Consider the following 26,890-nt stretch of genomic DNA (forward strand, 5'->3'; position numbering starts at 1 on the left):
CTGGCAGGATCGCAGTGCTTTCACATAGTCGCCAGTGGATGCACCATTTATTGCAAGGGGAGTGTGTTGAGGAGATCTTCCTTGGACCTCGCGGCTTTTATGAGGTGCTGTTGAAATCGGAAACACATCGAGCTGAGCTCCTGTCCAAGTTGCCATTATTCTTTGATCGCCGCTTGGTCCATGTTGTACCATGGCGCCCTATGGGCGACTTCTAGTGTTTGCTTCAAAGAGAATGCCCGGTGTGGGTGGAAGTGGAAAACTGTCCGGCGGTCTATTGGCCATTGTTGAAGGATGCGATGGCAGTTGTGGGAACAGTGTTGGTTCCCCCAAGCCTCAGGGCTATGAATCGAAACCGTTTATGCATGTTATGGGACACGGCCAGGAAAAGGCCTGCGTGGCTTCGCCTCAATTGTTCTGGCATGCATCCTTTGCATTTTCGCCTGAAATGGGGCAACTTTGCAGGACACTGCTTTTCATGTGGTAAATTGGGGCATTTCATGGCCGAATGCCCTGAAAGGCAACCGTCTTCCGAGGATGCGCAGGTTGTGCTGCCTAAGGATGGCATGGTGCTTGATGCCCCGGCACAAGAGGCCCTTCAGCCGCCTAATGTCGTGGATAAAGGCAAACAACAGGTCCCGGGTTTGGATTCCCGTACCACTGATTGGATTGAGGCACGTCAAAAAAAAGGTAAAAAGTTGGATGCAGGCCGATCCTGGGCCTAATGCTTCACAGGATTCCGTACGCACTTATATGCGCAGGAAAGAAATGTTCACTTCACAGCAGGCTGCGCGTACTATGGCCCCGTCTGCCCCCGGTAATCAGTCCACAAGGAAAGTCTATACAGACGGTCCCAAGGGCCCACCTGCTAAGCTGGCGTTTGATACAAAAGGTAATGTGATTACACCCTGGGATCGGCGTTATCCCCGCCCCACTCCCAAGGCAGTGGATTTTCCTTCTACCTCTAAAGCAGGTCGCTAGAATTCATTTGCAGTATTGGCTGATTTTCTGGATGAGGGTGTCCTGGATGCTCTCGCGGAAAAGGTGAAATCGAGGCAACAGGCGCCTCGTTCCTGACTTCCTTTTTTTTGAAGATATATGAAGATAGCCACGTGGAATGTGCGAGGCATTTGCTCTCGCCATAAGCAACATGCCATGTGGACTGTCTTGCATGAGAACCAGTGGGATGTATTGTGTGCAGTTGAGCACAAAAGTCACGGTGAAGCAGGAAAAGTTGTGGATTGTCATGGATTCCGTCTGTTTTATGCAGGGACACATGCTACGCACTATTCGGGCGTGCTGATGATTGTCCATGAGAAATACTAGCCTGTTGTTGTTAAAAATGATGTGCAGGGCCGCTTTCTGGTAATCGAAGTCTTATTTGAAGGAGAAATTTTATGGTTGCTGGGCCTCTATGCTCCAAATGATCCCGCATCCCGACGGGATCTTTGGTCGACTTTGCAGGGCTCGATGTCACTTGGCCGAAGGGGGTTTTTGATGGGAGATTTCAATGTGTGTTGACTCTTCTCAGTCCACTTTAGGGCATTCGGTAATGGATACGCGGGAAAGCCGGGTGTGGAATTCCTTTGCTTTACGCGTACTTAAGCAAGATCTTTGGTCGTGGCTCCACCCTTCTTTTTCAGGGTTTACTTTTCATTCCGCACAATATGCAACTACTTGGTCGCGGTTGGACCGAATGTATATCATGCAGGGGGATGATTTTCTTCCCGAGATGCTGGAAATGAAGGTCTTGTAGCAATATGCGTTGTCGGACCATTTTCCCCTCCAGCTTGAGATGCGGGCACAACCTATTGCACCTTTTATGCAGTTGCTGGATAGGCTTCCTTTACGTTTCAACTCCTCTTATTTGAAGCATCCAAATTTTCAGGGCTATATGCAGCAACTGATTGAGAGGTTCTTATTGGACTTCGCCTCTGAGGGCTTGGCTTCATTTGCACGGCTGCTCTCTAATGTGCAGCGGGTTGCTCGGCAGTATGGGATTCATCATGCCTCTCTTTGTCGGCGACGTCGACATGCAGCAGAGGACTTACTGGCTTTGGTCCGTTCCTTGCTCGTGGATTCCCCAGATGATGATTTTCTGCTGTCACTGGAAAGGCGTTTGGCCCATCTTATTCAAGTGTTTCAGTTGAAATCTTATCAGAAGGCCAAGCTGCATAACTTGACTGACACATTGCAAGATAGTGCCTGCCAGTCTCATAAGTTCTTTCGCGCCTTGCATGCTTCTCCGGCTCGCGAAAATATGACTAGACTCCAGGATTCGGAAGGTCGCATGGTCACTGATCCGCAGACCATTGTCACTATGTGTAGAAATTATTTTATGGAACTTCTTGGTTCTTCTCCCTCGCTTTCTAGCCAGGTTACGCATGCCCGCTTGGTCTTCTATCATCTGGTCCGCCAGCAGGTTCCACTTGATATGCAAGCCACTTTGGAGGCGGATATTTGCGAGGAGGAGTTTATGGATGTTTTGTTGCACTTGCCTAGGATAAAAGTCCTGGTTGGGATGGTCTCACTAATGAATTCTTTGAGAACTCGGCCACGCAGTTGGTGAAGCCATTGGCGGTCATGTTTCAGCAGGTTTGGGAAACAGGGGTCATGCCTTCCTCATGGAAAGAAGGCCTTATCAAACTGATTCCAAAGGTCCCTTCGCCGTCAATGCTGCAACACTGGCGACCAATTTCTTTGATGGGCTCGATGTATAAAATTTTCTCCAAAGTGCTAGCGAATCGGCTTCACAAGCACCTTCCAGCTATTGTGCATCCTCTCCAATATGGTTTCATTAAGGGCCGCAACATTCTGCATAATATCTTAAATGTGCAAATGGCTATTGACTATGCGCGGCACTCCAGTCAGGAAGTGGTCTTGATTCAATTGGACTTGGAAAAGGCCTTTGACTATGTGGACTGGTCTTTCATTGCAGATCTCATGTCTGCTATGGGCTTTGGTACTAGGATGTCCAGATTGATCTACACCATTAGTGCTGCGGCTTCTTCAAGAGTTATGCTCAATGGTGGGGTTACAGAGCCATTTGTCCTTGCACGCTCGGTCAGACAGGGTTGCCCTTTGAGTCCTCTCTTCTTTGCCCTGGCGACTCACCCGGTCCTTTCAATGTTATCCTCAATGGCGGCTTCTGCTCAGCTGGCAGGATTGTCTCTTCCTTTGGGGCAGCACTTCATTAGCCACTCTTTGGCTGATGACACCTTTATGATTTTGCGGGCGGACAGGGACAACATTCGAAAGGCATTAGATGTTTGGACGCTCTTTGGTCAGGCCTCTGGTCTTCGCATCAATGCCTTTAAGTCAGCCATTCTCAGTTTCACGGAGCCTGATTTACAGTCATTAGGCTGGCAGGGCCAGGTGGTTTCCCGTGGCTCCATTGTCAGGCATCTTGGATACCCATTGGGGGTGGATGTACGGCCAAAGGACCTATTGGAGTGGATTTCACAAAAACTGGCGGCGAAGTTTATGTATTGGAAGTCGCAAGCGTGGCCATTCCATGTCCGCCTCAAAGTGGCTCAGACAATTATGCTACCAATGCTGACGTATTTCTTGCCATTGCTGCCGTGGACGCCTACTACTTTGAAGGCTCTCACCCATCCCATTCGTTTCATGCTATGGAAGAAGGATTCACTGCAGGCAGGCATTTCGTGGATTTCATGGTCACATACATGTACCCCTAAACGCATGGGTGGTGGAGCTATTTTGGATGCAGAAACTCATATGCTGGCTCTTTGTTGGTCTCTTTTTCGTGCCATGTGTGTGGATCATCACCCGTGGACTATCATAGCCCGTTATTTTCTTGAGCACAGCGGGCTACGCCATGGTAACACACGACTTCGGGCCTCTTGGTGGCATGTCCTTAATGCTGACTCTCGATTTTCCAGTCCCTCTTCCTCTTTGTTACTGCACTTGGTCGGCTCTTGGAAAGTGGTGCTCCAAAAGGCCCGTTGGCATCCAGTGGGGGACCGCTTGCAGACTAACTCCTTTCAGCTGGAATTGTTGGCAGTATCGAGATTACTTTCCTGGGAAGACAAACATCAGCTCAGACCGAGGTTTAACCGCATGGCCCGTTTAGGTGTGACTTCGATTGCGGATGCTATCCTTGCCACTCGCAATGTCCTCGCATCGTTTCGGACTGCTAGGAGACTTTTCAAGATCCTGCACGGATACCGTGGTTTATGGGGAAAGCTTTTGTCGGAGCTTCAGGGTAGGCAACCCTTTCTTGCCCTGGCTGTGGATCGTCCTTGGCAGGACTGGGACCTTGCAGGCCGGTTGAGTCTGGAAAAGGCCTCTACTAATCAGGTGTATCATCTTCTCATTCAAGATCACCAATGGCTGGGTGTGAAAGCTAATACTGTTTGGGGACTGCGGAAATTGCTGTCATGGTGGCAGGCAACGTTGATGGAGGGTTGGCTGAATAAGGCACCTTTCAAATGCAAGGTCTTTCTTTGGCGGGTAATGATTGGTGGTCTTCCTCTTGTCTCGGCCCTTTCCAAGCATCGAATCTCCAATGGCAATTGTTTCTTCTGTACCACTACTGTGGAATCGGCCCGCCATCGTTTTCTTTCTTGCCCGCTTGCCAAGAATATCTGGTCACTCTTGTCGCAAATCTGGCGCGCAGTGGTGGGGTCCTCACTATCTCCTTTCGACTGGGTTTTTGTGCGCCCAAAGTACCCCACACCGCCACAGTTACATATGAAGATCTTATTTCACTTTTTCAGATACTGGGGATGCTGGCATATTTGGACCACGCGCAATGCTTTTCTCTTTGATTCGGCCTCTAATGTACCGAGACATATTGCCAGGCTTAAAGGGCTCTTGCATTGGCAGCTAGATCTCATCCGGCACTCCGACTTGCTCCCTCGGGAGGATTTGCATCCCTGGCATATGGCAATTGCCTTTGGGTCGTTGCCATGATTCGTGTAACCTTTTTAGTGCATTAGTACGGGGATTTCCCACACGTTGGCCTAGGGCCCTCGTGTCTCTTGTAATCATGTAATCTTGTACCTTTTTTCCGTAATTAATACAATTACCTTTTACGAAAAAAAAAGAGAGAGAGAGAGAGAGACACACACACACACACACAGAGGGAAGATTTGGTTTCTTGGCATGTTGCAGCTTCTTCAGTTTCTTTGCTGGCCATATGGTTTGCTTGGGACTTTTGTATTCTAAATTTCTAGTAATTAACTCAATTACCCTTTATGAGAGAGAGAAGAGAGAGAGAGAGAGAGAGAGAGAGAGATTTACGAAAAAGAGAGAGAGAGAGAGAGAGAGAGAGAGAGAGAGAGAGAGAGAGAGAGAGAGAGAGAGAGAGAGATACCTTTGACCATGTCCTCTTGACTCGAGAACAACAATGAAAATTTAAAAACAACTCACTATGTTGATGCTTATAATCCCAAGGTTTGCAAGTGTAGGCTATTATCATGTATAAAACGGTCTCTTGATGAACCTTCAATTGACTTATAGTATTCCACCTTGATCAATAGGGCTCTCTAGAAACATTGTGCCCTCCTGGAGGCAAGAATGTAAGACAATAAGTCCACTTAGAGGAGGTACCTTTCTTTGATGGTGAGAAATGATGGCTCGATTTTATTGAAGGTAAGGATATCATGCCCCCAATGGTTGAGGTTGTTGTGCTTGGAAAAGTACAATGGTCCTCTCCATTGTGACTCCATAATGTTGGGTGGGTGGTGTTTGGTCAGGTTGTCATGAGAGGACATGTATTTTTGAAACCTCACTTAACATGTGGATTAATTTTTAATCACAAGGTTAAGTAAATGTTGCACATGTGAGGTGTAACTAGGGTTAGAGTAAATTTATGAGCCTGAGATTCGAGAAAATCACGGGATGTCAAAGGCAAAAGTTGCTATAAGTTATGGCGCACAGGTACTTGGTGGTCCTGGTGCCAGTTCTTAGCCTAGGTCATTCATTTGGCCATAAGTGTCAGTTGACACTAGAGAAGTGGTGTTTAATGGTACCTAACATCAATCTGATGGTCAAATATGACGCAAAGACATTCAGAAATGGAAGTTTCCTAGCCAATTTAATTATTGGCCAGTCAGATTATTTTTCAAGGCACCGAAATAATTATTAGATTAATTTTCAGTATTTAAAGACTGAAAATTAATATTTAATTTTGGATAATGCTGGAAAAACCATTTAGAAAGGTTGCCACTTGTAAAAAAATGCCCATGCAAGAACTGAAAAACGTCTTTAGAGGCTGGAGAGAGGCATTTTTAGTGTATTCAATCTGCAAGAGAGAGGGAGGAGATGCTGTTGGTTTGATTTGCAGCCATTGGAGGACCTTCTGAGGCAGCTAGGGGCAGGAGAAGACCAATCAACAGCAACAAGTGACAGTATCTACAAGCTTTTGAGACAGGGCAGTAGCAATAAATGACTGATTTTCTTTAGTTCTTTGCATCCAAAAGCTGTTGAGATAGGGCAGTAGCAGTAAATGATAGATTTTCTTTAGTTCTGTGTGAAGAAAGTCTGAATTTTCTCTCTCCTCAGTATTCTCTCTTATCTCCCAACCTTTCTACAACATACGCTGTTGTTCATGGAACTAGATGTAAACCATTGAAAACTGAGTATAATAATCCGATCATAAAATGATCACTTGTTGCTGATCTGAGAACTAATCACAAACTGCTGTAAGTGTGACCCCAAACTAATTACAAACTCATTGCAAAAGTTGACCAGCAATCAATGCAAAAACTAATGCAAAACTGATCCAAAAAGTAACCATAAATGGTTCTCAAGCTTATTAAAAACTGAGTTAAAACTTATCCGAATTTTTGTCTCAAAATTGAGGCAAATTTCATGCCAAATTAATCATAAGCTGATGCAAAAGTATAGTTCGAGTGCCCGGGTGAAACTCATACTCATCTGTATACATCTCACAGTGACTAGTACATTAAGTAGTGACCTCATGGCAAACATACTATCAGCGCAGTACCTTGGATGCATGCTAAATACATCCAAGATCCACTACATACGAGAGCTGTCCATAACTGGAGGAGTAGAAGTGCTACCTCCCCCTTGACCATCGGGCAATACTCCGGACCCTTGCTCTGCTGAACCTGACGGAGCCCAAACTAAAGTTGGCTCTAACTAAAAGGCATCTAGGTAAAGCTACAACAACTAAGGATGGTCTACCAAGTCATCCTCTTCCATCCATTTGGAATCCATTGATGAATAATTTTGAAATTTCACCAAGTATCTCCTGGAAACTTTACCTTTGACCTTTCTTTCCTTATGTGCCAAAATCTACTCAAGTACCAAAATCTCATCCAGCTCCTCAACCTAAGGCTGAATGGCATTGTGTATCCCCCGATGTGGAGGTAATTTCAGCCAATATGCCACATCGTTGATTTTCTCCAACACATGGAAGGGCCCATAGTATTTCATACTCAACTTTGAATATAATCTCTCTCTTCCTTTCATCACTTGCCTTTTCAAAACGCAGCAATACTTAATCACCCTCTGCAAACTGCACAACACCTGGCGATCAACTATCCTCTTTTGCTTTTCCTGCGATCTCTGAAGTACATATTTTATCTTTGCATAGGCTACATCCAAGTTTTCCACATAAAGATGAGTCTCAAAGATCTTATCCTTAGTTTGCAAAATAGGTGGTACCTTCTTGCCACCCTCAACCACCTCAAATGGAGGTTTGCTTGTAGAACTATGCACTGTGTTATTATAAGCAAACTCAACCAAGGGCAAATACTACTCCCACTGTGGCTTGCGGTCTGAAACATAGCACCTCAAAAGATCTAGCACTGTGGAATTTGCTTCCTCGGACTAATCATCTGTCTACGGATGAAAGGATGATGAGAATTTCAGCGTGGTATCCATATTCTCAAATAAGCCCTTCCAAAATAAACTGGTTATCCGAGGGTCTCAATCACTAATGATCAACTTTGGCATACCATGATACTTAAAGATGTGCTACAAAAACAATCATGCCATATGATCAACTTTATTTTCTTCCTCACCGGAATGAAATGGGCTTGTTTGCTAAACCTGTAAATGATAGTCCATATCCCATCATTCCCTGTAGGTGTCTTAGGAAGCTCAAAAATAAAGTCCATCGCAATGCTCTGCCAAGGCCTATCTGGAATAGGAAAGGGCTGCAACAAACCCGACATCTTTTGCCTATCATGCTTTACCTTTTGGCATACGATGCATGTCTTAACAAACTGTTCTACATCATGCCTCAAAGTTAACCAATAAAAGAAATGCTCCACTGCCTTGACCGTGGCATCAATACCTTTGTGTCCTGCATACAGAGGAGCATGACTTTCAGTGATAACTCTAGGCATTAACTGCTTTGTGACACACAGTCGTCCATGCATCATCATAAATCCATCTCTTAGCACAAAGTGTCCATGCCTTCGGCCATTGCAAAGCTAATCATAAACATTAGCAAAGTCCAAATCAACAACATATTGCTCTTTCATGGTATCCAACTCAGGGTGATAAACCATGCTGATGGCTGAAATTTGTGGCTTACGTAACAATGTATCAGCCACAACATTCTTTTTACCATCAATATGTACAATCTGAAAATGAAACATAGAGAGAAAATTTATCCATCTTATATGCTGCTCTGAAAACTTTGTCTGCGTCAGAAATTATCTCAAAGTTTGATGGTTTGTTTGCACTGTAAAATCAGCCCCCATCAAATAATGTTTCCACATAGACAGTGCATGAATTATAGTCAAGAGCTCTTTCTCATAGACCTGCAAATTCTTTTTTGCACCGTCAAGAATTTGGCTCTCATAAGCCACAACTTGGCTATCCTACATAAGAACAGCCCCAATGTTGTTACCACATTCATCACATTGAACTATGAATGACTTCCTTAGATCGGGCAACACAAGCATAGGACCTGAAGTCATATTTTCCTTCAACTTTTCAAATGCTGAAATTTCCACTACTCTCCATCTAAATGGCACATCCTTCTTTTGCAAGGCATGCAATGGAGATGCAATTTCAGTAAACCCCTGTAGATACTTCCTGTAGTAAGAACATAAACCCAAGAAGTTGCAAATCTCATGCACATTCCTCAAAGGTGGCCATGATTGTATTGCCTCAACTTTTGCAAGGTCCATGCGAATACCATCAGCCGATACAATATGCCCCAAAAAGTGGATTCCATGCAAGAAGAATTCACTTTTCTTGTCATTGATAACCAACCTACGCTCACGCAGTTCAATTAAAGGAAGGCCGATGTGGAAGACAAGTGTCGAAACCTGTAGAATACCAAGAAGGATAGGAATCCCCTCTCAACCTGGATGTCAATGCCGACGCTTGTGAAGCTCAAAATTGAGATTGATACGTTGAGTATGATCTCTTACTGCATAGTGGTCAATGAGATGACTTCAAGGCTCAAATGTGAGGGAAAAATGCACCCTTGCATTAGCTCAACATTGGTTGTGGTATTGTGGGCTCTCCATTGACGGATGTGATTAGGGTGAGTTAATCGAGGATCTGGTATAGGCTTGGTACTAATGATGAGCTAATCAAGGGTCTACTATAGGCTCGGCACCAACGATGAGGTTCCAAGAGATTCAAGCACTTGTTGCATGAAGTTTGACCAAGTGGTGTAATTCGACCGGTTAAAACGAGTCTTGTATATAAAGGCATTCTTGGCCATTGCAATAAGAGTGGTAGTGCTAGGAGATATGTAATGAGGATAGGGTGGATAGAGGGGGTAGGTTGGGGGAGTGGAGTACACTTGGGGAGCAATTGCACAGTGCCCACCATACATACGAGAAGTGTGCACAATGGATCCAAATGTGGGCATGGGCGGACTGGGTATATGGGCATGGTAACCACCTAAGGAGCCTAGGGTGGAGGAATAGGGACATAAGGAGTAGAGGATGTAAATTCTTTTGTAGGAGTAACCCAAGGGATATGCAATGACATTTCCTAAGCAGAGGATGGATATTCTTGTGTCGGAAAGGTCATGTGGAGGGGTTTTGATGGGAGGGAGTTGAGAAGTGTGGTTTACTTGCTCAAATGAAATAGATGGTAGAGATACCCTTGATGAAGGGTATCTGCTTCGAGAGCCTCCTCTATTAAAGTTAACATATTGAAAATAATCTAGATCCTCCACAACAAAAGAAGAAACATGAGAAGGCTTTGGCTCATATGACTCAAAAGGGTTATACGAACTTGACAAAGGGCCTAGCAGAGATGAGATGGATTGCCAAACGGGCCGAATGTCATAGTCCCTTCAAGATCAGAGAGATGGCCAATCTCACCAATTGGTCCAGATGGAGTAGTAGCACTTGTTGGAGGGGTGTAAACCTGATTGTACATGATGCACAAGTACTCCTCAAACTCTTCATCTATAAGATGACCAAAACAAGAGGAAGAAGGTGGTAAAGGTGAAGGTGTGTTTGCCTCCTCCTTGAGACCATAATGCCTTCTCAGAGCCTCCAATGATGGAGAACTTGATCATAGGATCCCTAGCAGAAGGTGCTTGAGACATTATGAGTTAGAATCAAGTCGCATGTGAGTCTTACATAAAGACTAGCCTCCACAACCATCGCATGATACTCCTTAGAAGAGCATCGACTTTGACACCATGCGAAGATCTGTCAAGATTGTGGGAGAGAAGGAAGGAGTCTCACTTGTAGCTTTCTTGCTTGCACAATGGGGGAATACACACAGAGGTGGAGGCTGAAAACAGTTTTCCTCTTCTTAGTTGTGTAAGCCAAAAAGAACTCTCTTACAAAGAAATAGAAGAACCCTATATATGGGTCTCAAACCAAACTCAAATAACTAAGGCGGCATACTAACTGAGCCACGAACTAGAGTAGATAAGGATAGCTATCATGTAGCTATTATTCATGGACGGTGTACCAACCGCATCTGCAACTAACACGTCGGTGACATAAATGCACAACGGTCACCCTGGCATATCACGAGTGGAGCTCGATAATTCAACACTCCCCCTCGAGCTCAATCCCAATTCCTGCACACCAAGCAGGTCTCTGAACTTGCGCAGCTTCTCTACGCCCAATGCCTTCGTAAATATGTCAGCTACCTGATCCTCTGTGCTGACATAAACTAGATCAATAAGACCTAGTAAAACCCTCTCTCGCACATAGTGATAATGCACCTCAATGTGCTTTGTTCTAGCATGATAGACTGGGTTATTTGCCAAGTGTATACTACTCATGTTGTCACAATAAATGACAACTGGCCCATCTGTAGACTGATCCATATCTTAAAGTAGCTTATGCAACCAAGCTACCTCACATGCAGCCATTGCTGCACCCCTATACTTAGCCTCTGTGCTCGACAAGGCAACTGTAGGCTGTTTCTTGCTGCTCCAAGTGACTGCAGCACTCCCAAAAGAGAACACATATCCACTGGTAGATCGTCTATCAGAAATACTACCAGCCCAATCAGCATCAGTGTATCCATGCAACTGTATCTGAACCCCAGTCTCATAAAATAGTCCATAGTGCAATGTGGACTTCACATACCTGAGTATGCGTCTAGCCGCATCCAAATGTGGTTTCCTTAGAGCCTGCATAAACTGACTTACCAATCCAACAGCATAGCTCAAATCTGGCCTGGTAATAGTCATATAAATCAAACTTCCTACCATGCGTTTGTACATAGTAGGGTCTTCTAGAAGCTCACCTGCATCTGTGCTCAGCTTCACATTCTGCTCCAAAGGAATTGAAATAGGCTTACAGCCTATCATCCCATATTTGGACAACATGTCCAATCCATACTGCCTCTGCAAGAGCTGTATCCCACTTGGTGATCTAATCACCTCAATGCCCAAGAAATAACGCAGCTCTCCCAAATCCTTCATCTCAAACTTCTGCTTTAATAGCATTTTCACATGAAGGATATCTTTATCACTGTCACCTGTCATAATCAAATCATCAACATAAATGACAAGTAGCATAATACCTTTCTCTGTTTTTCTCACATAAAGTGAGAAATTTGCCTTGGAAATCTGAAAGCCAATAGTGACAAGATACTGCCCTATCTTGTCAGACCATGCTCTAGGTGCTTGCTTCAAGCCATGACAAGGCTTTCTTCAACCTGCAAACAAACTCAGGATGAACAACATGCACATAACCTGGTGGCTGCTCCATATAGACCTCTTCTTGCAAATCACCATGCAAGAAGGCATTCTTTACATCCATCTGATGTAAAGACCATCCCTTTGATGCAACCATAGCAATGACTGCTCTTACGGTTGCCATCCTTGCAACCGGACTGAATGTTTCTTCATAGTCAATGCCATATGTTTGTGCATACCCCTTGACTACTAATCTTGCCTTGTATCTGTTCACAGAACCACTTGCATTGTGCTTCACCTTATAAACCCACTTACAGCCAATTGCATTCTTACCTTTAGGCAAAGGTACCAATTCCCATGTAGCATTTGCTTCCAAGGCATCCATTTCTTCATCCATGGCTTTCTCCCATTTTTCTTTTCCCATGGCTTGCTCAAAAGAAGTGGGTTCTGGTTCCTGTATCACTTTGACCATATATGCATAGTGAATGGCTGTAAATCCATCATATTTCAGCCTATCCACAGGATACCTAACTCTGGTTGACCTGCGCAAAGTAGGTTCACTCCCAGGTGCTCTCAAAACATCCCTGGTCTTCCTTACTTCAGGTGTAACAATAGAAGGAATATCCAACTCATCATCAATGCTCTGTTCTGAGCCACTGGATTCACCATCTACATAAGAGTGACCTGCATTCACATCAAACATGGGCTGATCAACCTTCTCTTTTCCTTTTCGTGATACCTGCATACCACTATCTGCATTGCTTTGAGAAGATTCTCCTGATCTCAATGTGCCTGTCCATGGCGAAGAGTGTGAACCACTGCTAGAGGACGCTCCAGGTCCACTAATATTTTGTGACTGCTGCTGTGAATTCTGTGCAGTATTACCATTTTGTGCATCTACATCATCAATCACATTTACTGGTTTATACCAGCTACTCATCTCATCAAAAACAACATCTCTACTCACTGTAAACTTAGGAGTAGAAGGGTTATAGCATCTATACCCTTTTTGTTGCAGAGAGTAACCAATAAAGATGCACTTCTCAGCTTTTGGATCCAACTTGGATCTCAACTCATCTGGCACATGTACATAGGCAATGCAGCAAAAAATTTTCAAATGAGAAATATTTGGTTTCCTACCAGTATACCTCTTCTCTGGAGTCATTCCATGTATTGCTGCAGTGGGAGTCCTGTTCATTATGTAGACTGCTGTAGCAACTGCTTCAGCCCAATAAAAATCAGGCAGGTCTTTTTCATTGAGCATGGTACGAGATACCTCTCCAATATGCCTGTTTTTCCTTTCTGCAATTCCATTTTGTTGTGGGGTATGACTACATGAATATTGCTGCTTTATGCCATGCTCCTGCAAGAACCTTGCAAACTCATTTGAGAGGTACTCTCCCCCTCCATTTGACCTTAGACATTTTATTTGCAGACCTGTTTCTTTTTCAACCATAGCTTTAAGAGTTTTGAAATGCCCAAACACTTCACTTTTCTTCTTCATAAAATACACCCAAACTTTTCTACTATAGTCATCAATAAAAGTGACAAAATAATGACAGTCTCCAAGAGATGCAGCTTTAGTAGTCCACACATCAGAGTGGATTAATTCCAATGGCTTCTCGCTCTCTTGAACATGTCTAGGAAATGGTTTCCTTGCCTGTTTTCCAAATTGGTAGGCTTCACATACCTTATGCATTTCTGCAACCTTGAATTTAGGCAATCCTGCAACAATATTTTGGGCGTGCATTGATTTAAGTCGCTGTACATTAACATGACCAATGCGTTTATGCCAGATATCAATATCTGCAACTACACCGGTCCCATGTGCAAACATTGCTGCACTCAATTCAGACATGTCTGCATCCAATGTAAACATTCTGCCCTTCTTCTTTCCTTTTGCTATCAAGCGACCTTTATTTTTCATATCCTCAACAAAGCATCCATGAGGATTAAATCTGACCTGCAAGCCCTGCTCAACCATTTTGTCAGATGGGAGAGGATCGAGGTGCAGCTGAAGTGCAGTAGACAGTGTGAGAGTGAGAGACAGAGTTGAGCACGACACCCAATGCAATTGTACTTAATAGAGTGTAAGATGAAAGTACAAATGATAACCCTTATACCTTAGAGTTATAAGGGGCTGTTCACACCCGAACACAGTAAGTGCCCGTAAGTGTGCACCACAAGCACATACAAAATAGTACACATAATTTGGGGGAAAAAACCTCTCATACCGAGAGTAAGAAGTGCCCCAGTGTCCTAGTGATCACCCGCACACTCCCATATGAGCGTAGGCGTAAGTAAGGCGTGTGAGATACCCAACAAACCCCCCTGGAGTGAAGAGTGATCAAGTGTACAAGGATCATCCGCCACCAAAGGGCGTCAAATTCAAAGCATCGCGAAATGCTTCAAATTTGTCTCGTGGAAGAGCTTTGGTGAAGATGTCTGCCACATTGCTGGTGGTAGGACAGTAGACAAGGCTGATATCACCTGCATGTAGCCTCTCTCTGACAAAGTGGTAGTGAATCTCTATGTGTTTCGTGCGAGCATGAAACACAGGGTTCCGTGCCACTGCAATGGCACTCTGACTGTCAGTATATAAAGGAGTAGGCTCCGTAACAGATACATCCAAATCAGCAAGTAAGCGTCTAAGCCATACGCACTCAACTGCAGTAGTGAAGGCTGCCTTGTACTCAGCTTCACATGACGACGTGGCAACAGTGGATTGTTTCTTGCTAAGCCAAGAAATGCATGACGAGCCAAGAAAGAAACAATTGCCACTAGTGGAGTGACGAGTATCAAAATCACCAGCCCAATCAGAGTCACTGTAAGCATGTAACTGCAGTGGTCCCCCCTTGGCATAAAGCAATCCAAGAGCTCTAGTACCCTGCAAGTAACGAAACACACGCTTCACAGCTTGCCAATGCGACATACGAGGCTGATGCATGTACCTGCTCAAAACTGAAACGGCAAACTGTATGTCTGGCCGAGTGTGGCATAAATAGATGAGACATCCCACTGCTGGAGCATAAGTATGGATATCAAACAAATCACTGTCATCATGTAATGACAGTTTGAGCCCAGGTTCCATGGGTGTACAAACTGGCTTGCAATCCTGTAAGCCAAACTTCTCAAGAAGTTGCCCAATGTACCTTGACTGACATAATCCAATGCCTCTAGCATCATGTACAAACTGGATGCCCAAGTAATAGTGCAAAATACCCAAGTCAGACATGTCAAAAGTTTGCTGTAAATTATTTTTGAATGCTGAAATCTGATCAGCACGTGTTCCAGTGAGCAAAAGGTCGTCTACATATAGACACAAAATCAGCATGGATCCCCCCTCTTTATGTACATAAAGGGTAGACTCAGATGGGCTGTTTACAAACCCCTGACTAAGCAAGAAGGCATCTATCTTTGCGTACCAAGCTCGTGGAGCTTGTTTCAAACCATATAGAGCTTTTTTCAGCTTGCATACTAAATTTTCTGAGCCTTCAACTGCAAAACCAATGGGTTGCTGTACATACACTTCTTCCTGAAGTTCCCCATGTAAGAATGCAGTCTTTATATCCAGCTGATGCACTTTCCAACCAAAATGTGCAGCCAAGGCAATCATAGACCGAATGGTCGTCATACGGGAGGTAGGAGCAAAGGTCTCCTCATAGTCAATGCCCTTTTTCTGTGCGTAGCCTTTAGCTACCAGCCGTGCCTTGTACTTATCTATGGATCCATCTGCATTCCTTTTCAATTTGTAGACCCATTTAGTACCAATGGCACGCTTGCCAACTGGCAAAGACACCAAATCCCAAGTATGATTCTTATGAATAGAATCCAATTCAGCTTGCATGGCTGCCATCCAATGCACACTATGTCGTGCATCCTCAAAACATTCAGGCTCCTCATTATCATGAGTACATGCTGCCATAACAAACTCCATGGAATGTGCTGAATTATGCAGTCAAGTTTGCCTTCGAGTACGACCAGCCAAGGGTGTTTCCAAATGACTATCTCTCATAGTCTGCGTGTACCATCTAGGCACCTGTCTTGCTTCCTGACTGTGTACAAGTTCCTGCTGAATTTCAGTTTCAGCAATGTGCTGATTTACTGCATGTTCCATAGGAGCAGCTGGCTGAACATTAGGTTCATTTGCTGAAGTACCAGCTGAATCACCAAATGTGATGGGCAGCAGCCCTTCAAAGACATCACGGGCAGCCTGATATGTATCAAAACCAGCCAAGGATAATTCTGATTTTTCATCAAATACAACATCCCTGTTGACAAAAACCTTCTTGGTCACGGGATCATAGAGTCTGTAGCCTTTGCTTTCGCTGCTATATCCCATAAAGATGCATTTTACAGCCTTGTTGTCCAACTTCTTTCGAAGTACCTGTGGAATATGGGCATATGCAAGACACCCAAAAGTACGGAAGTGGCCAACAGAAGGTTTGCGGCTGTGCCAAGCCTCAAAAGGTGTGACGGTTTTCAAGGCCTTGGTAGGGCATCTGTTCAAAATGTGGCAAGCGCACATGACGGCTTCCATCCAAAAACTATGAGGCAAACTCTTTGCCTTCAGCATACATCTGGCCATCTCCATGAGTGACCGATTTTTCCTCTCTGCTACCCCATTCTGCTGTGGAGTATATGCAGTAGTGTATTGATGGATAATGCCCTTCTGCTGCAAATAAGAATTCAGCATAGAGGACATGTATTCCCCCCCTCGGTCCGAACGGAGAGTCTTAATCTTGCAACCAGACTGAGTTTCCACAAGTGCACTGAAAGCCAAAAATGCATCATACACTTCTGACTTCTTTTTCAAGCAATAGACCCAGCACAAACGTGTAAAGTCATCAATAAATGTTACAAAATAGTAACAACCACCCAATGACTGTGTCTGCATGGGCCCACAAACATCCGAATGCACAAGCTGCAATCTGGCTGTTGCTCTAAAAGCAACATCACGGGGAAAAGAGAAACGATGCATTTTCCCCAAAATGCAACCCTCGCATAAATGCTCAGGAGGTCTTTCCAAGAGAGATAATCCATCCAACATCTGAGTACGCTGTAATAGCATCAAGCTGCCATAGTTTACATGCCCCAAACGAGCATGCCATAACTCTGCCTCTAACATAGCAGGAGTAAGAGTGGATGTCAAATATGCAGACTGATCTACCGAAAGAGCATCCAACTCATATAACCCATGACACAGAGAACCTGTCAAGACCAATGTCATGTGTTCCTTGTCACGGACCATGCAACGGTCATCATCAAAGGTGACCTGCAAACCACAACGTGCCATAGAAGAAATGGAAAGCAGATTCTTCTTAATGCCAGGCACATACAAAGCATCCTGTAGGCGGAGAATAGAGCCATCAATGGCTGTAAGCTGAATCTCCCCAATACCACGAACAGGGTATGATGCATTATTAGCACACTGAACAGACTTCCCAACGGGAGGTGCACCAAGAGAAGCAAACAAATCTCTACGAGATGTGATATGCCGTGAAGCACCACTGTCAAAGAACCAAGTGTCAGCATCCTCTGTAGAGCTAAATGCTCTATCAGCCCAAGAGACATCATAACTGCAAGTGTAAAAACAATAGTCCCTGTCTGCAACAAAGGACGCGGACTCACTAGCAGTGGAAGGAGTTGCAGAAACAGACATCCCTGACTCCTTCTTCTTCTCTTTGGCGATGCGCTTCCTGCACTCAGTGATGTAGTGGCCAGGCTTCTTGCAGTAATGGCATTTTCCTTTCTTGGCTTGCGTGCCCCCCTGTTTCTGACTTGTCTGTGAAGTGCTACTACTACCAGAACTCTGCGAAGCATTTTTCCCTTGGCTGTTTTTACCCTTCTGCCTTGACATAAAAGCCTGCTCAGAGGCTATACCATCCACACCACTGTTCCGTCTAGTTTGCTCCTCCTCTAGAAGCAAACTGACAAGCTGAATGAAAGTGATGGGCTCTTTCGAAATCCTCATAGTGAGGTTCAAGGCAGTATGAAAAGCCAAGTAAGAGGGAGGCAGTGAATTCAATGTCGTAGAAATCAGCTGCGCATCTGAGTAGTACTCATCCACATTCATGAGTTGCTCCCGCAAGTCCTGAATTTTGTTGAGATGATCCTGCATAGAATCACCCTCATTCATCTTTAGAGTCTCTAGCTCTTTCTTCAAGAAAGAGATGCGAGTCTCATTCTTTCCTGCAAACATCTGCTCCAATGTCAACCAAGCTTCTTGTGAAGAAGCTGCTGAACGAATATGAGGAATGATAGAACGCTGAACTGCCAATGCAATCAGCGACATAGCCTGTGCATCCCGTGTATCCCAAGCTTTCTGAGCTGCAGTTCTTGGGGGAAGTGGCTGAGCGGGCTGAGGTGGAGGGGGCTGAGGTTGCCCTCTTGCACGTCCTCCTGGAGGAGGAGTAGCGGGAGCCACAACTCCCGGTCGTGCTTCCTCTCCACTGACATAATCCCATAAATTTTTGGCCACTAATACATTCTTCATCATGAAAGACCAAAGGGAATAATTGTTCCCATCCAATCGGTCTTCCTTGGACACATAGGTGAATACATCTCCTCCCTGATTTGCCATTATTTCCCAAAAGGCAATAGAGCAATGTCAATGCAGTACGGGCTGGAAATCTGCAAATTTCCAGAAATTGCAGCAAACACAAGTCTGCAATTAATGTGCAAAGGGTACTCTGTCAAAAAAAACTGTCACTGATGCACGCTTCCCAAGGTGCAATTAGTGCTCAGCAGCACTAAAACATCAAAAGCCCCAAAATTTTCTGCCCAAAATTTCTGTCACAAATGTTTGTTACAAAAGCCCCAAAATGTGCATTCAATGTGTCACAGACAGACACAACACGTTTCCCAATGTGCAAACAGTGCAGTGCAACACTGTTATGAATAAATCCCCAAAATTTTGCCAAAATCTCTGTCAAAAACAGTCGGTCTGTGACTGTATCAGCAGTTTAAATGCATCTGTCCTCCAAATACACAAAAGCCCCAAAATTTCTGACCATTCAGTCAGAAATTTGCATGAAATTTACTTTTCCAGTAAATCTGTGCCAACCGCCGCGTGAACCGCCGCTTCCAGAATTTTATTCTGGGCTGGAATGACAATAATTTTGAAAATTTTACCTGGGCGTGCAGCACGTCGCGAGCTGCTGACGTGACAAAGGCAGGCGGGCAGGCGGGAGCAGGTCGTCAGACGGGCTGACCAGTCGCGATGGGCAGGCGGGCTGCACGTGGTCAAAAACGGCGGGCAGGACTGTCGAAGACTGCGTTGACGAACAGCGCGCGTGCTGGGCAGATGGCGCGCTGTGCAGAACTGGCGGTACGTTGTGCAGGACAGGTGGCCTTTGGGCAGGGCGCGCTGTGCAGGACAGATAGCACGCTGTGCAGGACAGGTGGCACGCTGGGCAGGTGGCACTGGGGGCGTCTGCAACCAGCGCGCTGGGCAGAGAAGGCTGCGCCTGGACTGAAGACGTCTGCAGATGTGGACGACTGTTGACGGGCAGGACTGAGCTGCAAGTGACGTGGCTGCTGACGAAGGTACAGGCTGCACGTGCTGTACCAGACAGGTACTGACGAGCTGTCAGTGCTGACGCAAGTCCTCGGGAACCGAACAGAGCTGCTTACCAGCTCTGATACCAAATGTCAGATGGGAGAGGATCGAGGTGCAGCTGAAGTGCAGTAGACAGTGTGAGAGTGAGAGACAGAGTTGAGCACGACACCCAATGCAATTGTACTTAATAGAGTGTAAGCTGAAAGTACAAATGATAACCCTTATACCTTAGAGTTATAAGGGGCTGTTCACACCCGAACACAGTAAGTGCCCGTAAGTGTGCACCACAAGCACATACAAAATAGTACACATAATCTGGGGGAAAAAACCTCTCATACCGAGAGTAAAAAGTGCCCCAGTGTCCTAGTGATCACCCGCACACTCCCATATGAGCGTAGGCGTAAGTAAGGCGTGTGAGATACCCAACACATTTGACCAACAGAAACCAGATTCTTGGTGATATTTGGGACATGAAATACATCGGACAGGTATTTCTTTTTCCCATCCTGCATAGACAAGGGAATTTTTCCAATCTGCACAATAGGATGTGCAGTATCATCACCAGTCTCCACAAATCCTGGTTTTTCCATTTTCCTTGCATCCTTCATCCATTCTGCATGACCTGTCATGTGGTTTGATGCACCTGAGTCAACATACCATACATCATTGCTTTCTTCTGCACTTGTCACAGAATTGTTCATGTGCTGCACCATGAACAAATGCTCATTTCTGTCATCACCCTGTCTACTAGAAGATGCATAATTCCCTTGTTGCAGTTTTCCATTCATGATGTCATTCTGCTTTTTATAGCAGTCTTTAGCCATATGACCCATTTTACCACAGTAGTAGCATTCAACATTACTGTTTGTATTTTGACCTCTTTGCCATCCACCACGACCTCTTTGGCTCCCCCTGCCTCTAGAGTTACCACGTCCTCCTCCATAGGACTGGTTTTCTTGAGTTTGCTGCATATTCTGATTTCTACCACGGCCTCCAAATCGGCCTCCTCTACCTCTGCCTCTACCTCTTCCAGCATTTGAGTAGAAGACAGCTTCTTTTGAAGTTCCTCCTGAAGAAGATGCACCACCATTTCTCTGCTCCTCAGAAATCAGAAGAGCAATCAACTCCTCAAAATCAGGAAATCTTTCACGGACGGAAATGGATGTCCGAAACTGCGCATAATCCTTTCCTAGACCATTCAAGGTCACAGAAACTAAATCATCATCTTCCACTGGCGACCCAATGGAAGCAAGTGCATCTGCAATCTTCTTCACCTTCATGTGGTAGTCATTGATGCTCATATTTTCTCTTTGCACATTGTGCAACTCTTGCTTGAGCTGCATTTTCCTGGCTTGCGTATTTGTGCTATACATCTTTGACAGAGTATCCCATGCCTCCTTTGGCGTACTTGCATCCTGAATATGCATAATCATAGAGTCTAAAATGCTGATAGACAGTCAGTACATAACTTTCATGGCTCTCTCATGCCATGCTTTGAATGCCTGCATTTGCTGTTGATTGGGAACATCAGGAAGAACTGGTTCTTCTTCATTTCCTGCAACAAATTTTCAATATCCTTTTCCCATAAGGAAATTCGTCATTCTAAACTCCCATGCTTGGAAGTTGTTCTTGTCAAGCTTTTCAGTGACAATCTGTGAGAGAGAATCAGACGCCATTACAGAACACTGCAAAAAGTTCTATCACTACAAAGAACACAGCTTCAGCCTCACAACGGCTAATCTGCAAAACTGACGAAAGTGGTATTTGACCACACAGTCACTTCCTAGTGACGATTTTGCATCAACAGGCAACAAAGATGATTCTGTAACTCCCAATGTCTCTGCACACAAGCATACGATGCAATTTCTACAGCAACTTTTCACCGACCTGTAGAACAGTGGTCGCACAGCATAAAACAGGGCTTTTTCCTGAGTGCGTGCAGAAAACTTCCGCCTCCAAAACAGGCCTTGAAATGGCCTCAAATCAAAAAAACAGGGTCGCCGAGGGCTGAAGCCTTCTCCCGCAGCATATACTACCCTCTTGCTTCACCGCGAAGGGCGTCTCAACCTGAGACAATGCACTCCTGCAATTTCCGGCTGTGCTACCTGCAGAGATCTGCTCCCAAAACAGAAAATGAAAGCAACACTGCTCCTCTTACCAGAACACCGCGAGCTTGGCTTGCTTTCTTGAGCTCCTTACCACGAACAAGGCTCTGATACCATGTCAAGATTGTGGGAGAGAAGGAAGGAGTCTCACTTGTAGCTTTCTTGCTTGCACAATGGGGGAATACACACAGAGGTGGAGGCTGAAAACAGTTTTCCTCTTCTTAGTTGTGTAAGCCAAAAAGAACTCTCTTACAAAGAAATAGAAGAACCCTATATATGGGTCTCAAACCAAACTCAAATAACTAAGGTGGCATACTAACTGAGCGACGAACTAGAGTAGATAAGGATAGCTATCATGTAGCTATTATTCATGGGCGGTGTACCAACCGCATCTGCAACTGACAAGTCGGTGACATAAATGCACAACGGTCACCCTGGCATATCACGAGTGGAGCTCGATAATTCAACAAGATCTGGTAGGCTTTGCACCAAGAAAACATAGCATGTACGACCAAGATTGAAAATAGAGAAGGTGAAGCCTGATGGAGAAGGGTGCTGATGCCAAGTAGATGATGGTGATGCTAGGTAGAAAATGCTCCAAACGCAAAGCCTGATGCTGGAATAGGGAGCCTAAAGTAAAAGATGAAGGGTGAAGCAGCCACGAGCTACGAATCGCCATGTCCTCTTGAAGGGATGTGAGGGTAGTGGAAGGGATTGGTGAGAGAAGGGAAGGGTGTTTGATGATGGAGGGGGTGGTGCACCACTATGTGGGCGTCCACTGAAAAAGTGGCCAAAATGTGGACAGCAACCCTTTTTGGGGCTGCCAGTGTGAAACTCTAAATGAACTATGTAAATTGAAGAAGTGGTTTCTCAACATTCTTGGCATTGGGTGGCCTTGGCATTGGGTGGCTATGGCTTTGGCAAGCACCTGCTACCTTTTGCAGGGTGTGTTTTGCAGTCTTTGCCTCTTTTGTGGTTGCATTTCAGCATTTGGCAGGCTGCCATGTTAATTACCACTATCTAGAGTACATGACTATTGCTGATGATCTTCTTCCTTGACTTTGATGGCTCTTGAGGATTGTGTTTCTCTCCCTCTATAGCTGGCTGTCCTTTCCTTCACCATTCAGCATTACCTTCAATACCCTACTACCCAGAGGACTATATTTTGTTCCCTTCACAGCGCAGGTTCCCTCCAAATACTGCCACTTGATCAGCCAAGACAGTGCAGTCATCTTTGAGCTTTTGCTCAATTATATTTGCTTGATTCATTTAGCATGATTCAATGTTCATCATTCATTGTCGTCTTCTTTTGAGTTTTGAGTTTTTCTTCTCTCAGTGTGTGCTATATGCTCTATGTTTCTCCTTGCAAGCCCTATTCTTTCTTTGATATGGTATGAGTGCACACCGTTGTGTCTCTTTTCTTGACATGGTGTCAAAGCAGAGATGCTCAGAGAGCTAAATATCCTCTTCATTGGTGAAGGCAAACAAAGGTTATGGGTTTGGCATCACCTCCAGATTGCTCCCTTTTTTTGTTGCATCATTGGGAGATACCCTTATCTTTTTCTCCCAACTACCCTATCTTTACAGTTTTTCCACACCAGTGTTATAGCCTCTCCACAAGATAGATAGACCACTAGGTGTTTCTCCTGTGGCAAGAATGGTCATATCACCGAAGATTATCATCATTGACCTTTGCTCCCTATCCACAGGAGTATATGAGTCTTTCCCATGGCACTCCATGTGCCACCTCACCCTTCTGGGCCACAAAGATCATTTTGCGTTGGCTCTTAGATTTTTGTGCTCCAGGCAATAAGACACATTCGATACATTTCTTCCCATTCATTCCTTTTGGTTTCTCATTGACAGTCCAAAAAGGGTTGAACATCTACTTACTGGGGTGCCACTCCAGACAATCAGTGCCTATAAATACGGCACTGACTCTCCTCATTCTATGTACTCTCACTCATAGTCATTCATTTATCCGTTATTCTTCTCTCCTCTCTCCAGCCTCTCCACTACTGGTCACATCTCGTGAGGAGGATATTGTAGTTTGTGGTCTGCTTCCACCTATTGTCAAGCGCCTTGATCCTGTAGTTTGGAGCCTTCTTGGCATTGGCCATGGCTTTGGCAAGCATCTGCTACCCTTTGTAAGCTGCGGTTTGCAATCTCTACTCCTTTTGTGGTTGCATTTCAGCATCTGGCATGCCACCCTATTGATTACCACTCTCTGGAGTACATGATTGTTGTTGATGATTGTCTTCCTCGACTTCGACTGTCCCTGAGGACTACGTTTCACTCCCTCTACAGTTGGCTGTCCTTTGCTTCACCATTCAGCATTACCTTCGATACCCTACTGCCCGAAGGACTACATTTTACTCCCTTCACAGTGCACGTTCCCTATAGGTATTGCCATCTGATCAGCCAAGACAATGCAGAGCCATCTTTGAGATTTTGCTGCATTGTATCAGCTTAATCAGCATGCTTGAATGTTCATCATTCATCTTCTTCTTCTTTTGAGTTTTTGAGTTTTTCTTCTCTCAGTCTTTGCCGTACACCATGTTTCTCCTTGCAAACCCTCCTGTTTCTTTGATATGGTATGAGTGCATACTGTCCTATCACTTTTCTTGACAGAGCAGACATCCTTACTTTACCTCTATGGTGCTGTCAATCCTATTGGACAGCCCCCCCAAGTCCTTGTACATGGCCTACCATTGTCTCATATAATGCATGCATGCCCCAATGTGTACCCTTTCGTACTTGAATATCCTTAAATCTTTGCATGATTTGTGTCCAAGGTACTACATCAAATGCTTTGCGTAAATCTAGAAAGAAACAATAAATCCTCCTTTATCGGGCTTGACCCTCCTCAATGATCACCTTGAAATGAGGTCCGAGGATATGGTATAGTGTGACATATCTTCGTTTGAATAGTGCATGTCCCTGTACTCTCTTGTTGTACATCTTAGCCCATGCACTAAGCTCTGTTCCAAGATAGACCATACATCTTGGCAAGTGTATGGCCAAATGCTAGTCTTGTATTATTAGGGACCAAAAGGTTGCCACTCTTAAAGATTGGGACTGTATGGTCTAACCAGCTCACAGGGAATCCCTCACATACTGCTGTAATAAAAGTACATGCTAGTATAGGTGCTAATATGTTACAAGCTTGTGAGAAGCGATCTACCACCAAATCATCTTCATCCTATGCTCTTCCATTTCACAATGTGTAGCTTGCATCTTTGAACATCTTCTAGGTGAAGAAAGACTGCTATGTTGGCCCATGGATCTGTGAAGGCTGTGTGGGCGGCTATCCTAGCACATCATATAGCTATCTTCCACAATGAAGCCAAGCATCTAGTGATTTTATTTGTATGGTGGGCTATCTCTCATAAAACATCTTTCATACTCTCTTGCTATCTCATCTTAGGAATAGTTGGTATATTTTTGCTTCTACCTTTGCCAAGTAGTCTCACTTCTTCCTCTGTACGAGGTCTCTGAAGAGTATGCTTGCTTGTTTATGTGTCAGAGTGTCCAACTTAGTCTCTCTTTGTAGATGAGTGCGAGTAGGTGTGAAGTCATCATCATACTAGTCATTTTGAGGAGTAGTAGAGTGTGGGGTTTTGGATGGGGATCAAATGTGTGGGAATATACATGTAGCTGAATTGTCTATAGCCTTTGCCAAATTTCTCATACATTTCTTTTGCATTCTGCTCAAATCTAACATGTGAAGGTTGAATCTATCATGCATGAAACCACTATATATATGTGAGGTGTCCTCTGAAAAGTGGTATTTGGGGTGCTAGGGAGACATAATGTTGTATCTCTCATGTGCCTAGAAGAAATTGTAAAAGTCAAGAACTCATGGCCCATTGCTATTTCAATCAGGCTCCTAGATATCCCAAATCTTTCGATGTGTGGTATCATTGATGGTGACCCTATCAATAGTCTATTGAACTTGCCCTTCCCCTATGATTCCAACATGTCAAGGCATTTGATTGTGGCCAACATGAGAGACCATTAAAAATGGCCAATTGATGTGCACTCCTTCATAGCCAAGAGGTGCGTCCCATAAGTACTAGTTTTCCTATCCAGGGTCATCGTGTGCAAGTCCACCTCATCTATGTCAATCTCTTTGAACATGGCATCCTCTTGCATGTAGAAGTCACTTTGTCTGGCCTTAGTACATGCACTGAAGTCCCCACCAACAGTACATCTTCAATGTTAACATATTTCATGAGATCTTCATAAAGTTCATGAAAGGGTGACCCATCTCATATACCATAACCTGAACTCAGGGGGGCAGGGGGATGCAAGTAGCATACTACAATAAAGATATCACACAATCTCCTTTTTTGTATATTGACCCACATGTATTGTGCATCATCATCTTTGCACATCACCTGCACAACACCTCTAAGTCCCGCTCAATAAGGTATAGCCACACTATCAGAGCTCCTTGTATTCTGGACTTCCTAGCAAGTATATAGCTTTACATTGGTGTGCTTTTGTGTATATGGCTATATCCACATTCTGGGAGCTATTTTCAAAATGTCCAACATCCAAGCATAATGCTCTATTGTAGTTCCAAATTCATATCCTATGTCTCAGAGGCCTCACTCATCACACAGTCCAATTTTTTGTTATGATTCCATCTCTGTAAACAACCCATTTTTTCTCTTTGCAGGCTTGTAATACCTTGGGCATGTGCTGATTGTGATGTGCTACCTATGTACGGTGAAGAGCTGTTCTCTTGGAGAGAGGCCTTCTTGTTCTCCATTTCTTCGAAGTGAAGGATCAAGCTTCTGGTCAAGAATCCTCTTTCCTCACTCTCCAAGCACTAGAAATAGGAATATCTGAGGCCCCAATTTTGATAGTGAGAGTCTTAGAATCCTCTTGTGGGTTGCTTTTCTTCTCCCATCCTACTACATGTACATGTGATGTTCTGGCTCTCCTCTTGGCCTCCTCTTCCAAGATGGCATTCATCATTTCCACTTTATGCTCCTTTGTTATTTTTGCTATCTCAATCCATGGTTGAGTCTCCTTTGCTTGCTTTTGGGTTGTGTTGGCCACTTCCACTCATGAATGGACCTCACTTGTGCAAGCCTTCATTGTATCTTTCTCCTTTTGTACCATCTTGTACATTTACTTTTT

At 44.5% G+C, this 26,890-nt stretch overlaps 1 protein-coding gene across 3 annotated transcripts in view; it reads left to right on the forward strand.

Moving 5' to 3' along the window:
• LOC148027580 (kinesin-like protein KIN-7K, chloroplastic) overlaps window positions 1-26,890 on the forward strand; it is a 98,832-nt gene that overhangs the window by 20,341 nt on the left and 51,601 nt on the right. The gene's annotated exons all lie outside the window — the stretch shown is intronic.

This window comes from Lygodium microphyllum, chromosome 12 (genome assembly GCF_053477565.2).
Source record: "Lygodium microphyllum isolate KBCC chromosome 12, Lygodium_microphyllum_v1.1.10, whole genome shotgun sequence".
NCBI lineage: Eukaryota > Viridiplantae > Streptophyta > Polypodiopsida > Schizaeales > Lygodiaceae > Lygodium > Lygodium microphyllum.